We start from the raw sequence: 3,883 nt of genomic DNA on the forward strand, positions 1-3,883 counted from the left end.
TATTCTTGGAATAAAAATAACAAGAATGTGATGGAAATTTCCTTGACCAGTCACATTAGGTTGAGAAAATTTTGAAAAAATATAACTTTCTTGATTGCAAGCATGTTGCAACTCCTTTTGATTCAAGTGTTCACTTATTTCCTGTTGAAAGTAAAATGATGTAATAAATCAAAAGGAATATGCTAGCATTAGGGGTGTACATGACCGGGTTGGTTCGGGTTTTTCAAATATCAAACCAAACCATTTGTGTCGGATGTTTAAATCTATAAACCAAACCAAACCAACAAAACTCGGGTTTCTTAACTTCGGGTTTTTTTGGTTTTTTTTGGGTTTTTCGGATTTTCAGGTTTTTTCGGGTTTTTTCGGTAAAGTATTCATACAAACATATAATTTACTTGTACTTCAAATATTTCTTTAGTCCTACCAAAATACAACTATCTAAGGTGTTTCTTAAGAAAATAACACAAAATATGATATGAGTAATGACACTAAAATATCAAACAAAAAAATAATAATAATGAAATCACGTAAAACAAATATTGTAAATTAACAAGTCATAATGAAAATGATCATAATTTAAAAGTACTAAATCATTCTAAATTAAGTTTAATAAGTATTAGTTACATGACTAAATATTAAAGGAAATTAAAATTAGATTATGTATTTGAATTGTCTAAACCAATGTAAAACCAAAGAACAAATATTCAATATTATTGTCATTCTTAGTGTTGAATTGATTTTCATTTTGCATTAGTAGTAATTTGATTTTGATTTAAACTTTATTATAATTACCAACATCTGTGGACTGTAATTTTATCGAACCATTCAGAATTCTAAGTTTCAAACTTGAAATAATATATTAAAAGATAAAAACTATGAAAAAGTATAAGAAATATTTAAAAATTATATCAAAGTAAATATTTTTATGTATAAAATAAAATTTTAAAATTATATATATAATGTCGGGTTGGTTTGGTCTCGGGTTGGTTTTTTTTAGTTAAAACCAAACCAACCCAAATATAGTTGGGTTTTTTTTTCAATACCAAAACCAAGTTCAAACCAACCACTAGTCGGGTTTTTTTTCTGGGTTTGCGTTTTGGTTTGGTTTTCGGTTCTGTTTTGTACACCCCTAGCTAGCATAATCAGAAGTTAGAGGTATGTGACTGATTGCACTAGGCCTGATATTGCATATGCAGTAGGAGTACTTGGCAGGTTTACAAGCAAGCCAGGTAATGAACATTGGCATGCTATAACAAGAGTTATTAGATATTTAATTGGAACAAAAAATTATGGTTTGTTCTTAAAAAATATCTTGTTGTACTTGAAGGCTTTTGTGATGCAGATTGGAACACTTTATCGGTGATTCTTGTTCTACCACTGGTTATGTCTTTACTTTAGGTGGTGGTGCTGTTTGTTGGAGATCAAAAAAGCAAACTATTATTGTTAACTCTACCATGGAGGCTAAACTAATTGCTTTAGATTCATGGTGTGAGGAAGTGAATTGGTTAAGAGATTTGTTATTTCAAATACCTTATTTTGAAAAACCAATTCCTCATATTTTAATTCATTGTGATAGCTACACTGCGATTGGTAGAGTTCAAAACTGTTTCTACAACGGTAAATCCAGACCTATAAGGAGGAAACACAGTAATGTAAGATCGTATTTGACAAATGGTACCATTAATGTTGATCTTGTGATAATCTTGTGATAATCTTGCAGATCCTCTTACTAAGGCCTTAACGAGAGAAAAGGTCTGGAGCACATCGAGGGGGATGGAATTGAAGTCTATAAATCCTTGAGTCATATATGAGGAAACCCAACCTGGGGACTACAGATCCTATAACCATGTTCAAAGGGAAAAACTAATCATATGATGACTTGTTGTGAAAAATGCACTATCTTTTTATTCCCTCCCTATGATGTGAGTGCATTGGTTCCTGTAGTGATTTGTGAAGGTTGAGTTGATAAAACTCTTAATGAATATTTGTAGCCCGTATGAGTGGAGTGTTAAATTTACAGGAGCACTCTCGACAGATTTCACCTATGTGAGTGTGGAAGTAGGTCACTTCCTATGAGAATTTGGCTTATTCTCAAAGGCACTCATGAAACCGGGATAGCACATGGCCATAACGTGCTGGCTTTAACGCTCATGTCAACACCTTGATTATTATGTGTGAGCAGTGATATTTTATTTCCCTTAAGCAGTCAAAATTCAAGTCTGAGACCACTACGACTCTGGAGTAAAAGTTACTGTTTCATTAAGTGGAGGTTCAATGCAGAGCACACATTCATTATGCATAGTAGTCTTCCTTCAGCTGATGAACTCTCTTATATAATATTAAAATGAGTGGGGGATTGTTGGTTTGTTAGCATTTTAATATTAATATTTTAATATATTAATTTGCTTTATTTGGAGTTACAGGAATGTTGAATGTTTCAGCAGTTAATGGGCACTTATCATTACTGCCGTTGGTAGTCATTTGTGACTAATTACTCACTTTGGTTAATCACTGTGCATATGAATTATTGCCACTATTTTGGTGGTTACAAAAAGGTCTATTGGAGGTTACTTGCTAGACACAAGAAAAACGTTCCAGAGAACGTTGGTTCAACAATTTTGGCCAGCATCTTCAATGTGAATGTTACCCCTCACTTTATTTCATTCTTTAATCCTCCATTATACTTTGTAACCTATGTAACTCCTAAGGCCATTATCTTCACTATTACTACACTATTTATCTTTCTATTCATTGCTAGGAAAAGTTCTTCTAGTATAAATAGTGATGGTCTTTATTTGGTTTGAGACACACAACACACAAGAAAAATATAGAGTGCATAAAGTTTGTCAAAAAGAGAGTTCTTATTAATTGAAGGGAGGTGTTGTTTTCTGTGGAGCTTTGGACTCAACTCTTGTCCAGAGTTGTTGAGTTATACTTTGTGAAGGTTGTTGTATCCTGGAGGGGACAAGTCAAAAAACACTACTGCTGGACTGGTGAAAAACATTTGCTACAGTGGGCTTGAATTTCCTTAAAGAGAGCGAGCTATCCATGCCTCAGCCTGAAGAGATTTTTGTTTCTTCATTTTATCTTGCAATTTTATTATTTTGTAATTTTTCACTAACACCTCCAAAAGCAAGGTCTTCACATGCTACTATATGACTTGGTTATGTTGGAATATTAGAGGGATCAATAAAAGACTAACAAAAGTAGCTTAGAAACTGGACTACCAGGAAGAAGCTGAAACTTGTTTAAATTTAAGGTACTTATTAACTAAAAATATAAAAATACAAATATGGGATAAGATATTAACTATAGATATGTATAACTTTGAATTAACTACAAAAGATATGTTATTAGGAATGCCATTTTTAGAAAAATTATACCCACATATAATAACAAAAACACACTGGTGGCTCACAACACCGTGTAAACAAAAAATAGGAGCAAAAAGAGTAAAAAATAATAAAAAATGAAAAACAACAGAACGGATAAAAGGAAGTGAAAAAATTACACAAAAATTAGAAAATATAAAAGAAGAAGATCCTAAGATAGAATAATTATATTCTCTATAGATAAATCATTAGTATTATATTGGAAAATGTCAGGAATAGAACTAGCCCCGGGAAGTAAAATATTTATAGCTAGATGTAAAAAACTTATATGTTTTAACATAAAACATAAAATAACAGTAAAAAATAAAATAAAATAAATAAAAATAGAAAAACCTTTTTGAAAGAATAATCACAGTCATAGACAAAAATGACTATAGTTATAAATGAAATTGACATAGAAGAAGATTTAGAAATATTAAAAGAAAAGATTAAGCACATCAAAAAGAATAAACGAGAACTGTGAAATACCACAAATCTCATAAAAAATGAGT

The sequence above is a fragment of the Solanum tuberosum genome, unplaced genomic scaffold (assembly GCF_000226075.1).
Source record: "Solanum tuberosum cultivar DM 1-3 516 R44 unplaced genomic scaffold, SolTub_3.0 scf00268, whole genome shotgun sequence".
Taxonomy (NCBI): Eukaryota; Viridiplantae; Streptophyta; class Magnoliopsida; order Solanales; family Solanaceae; genus Solanum; species Solanum tuberosum.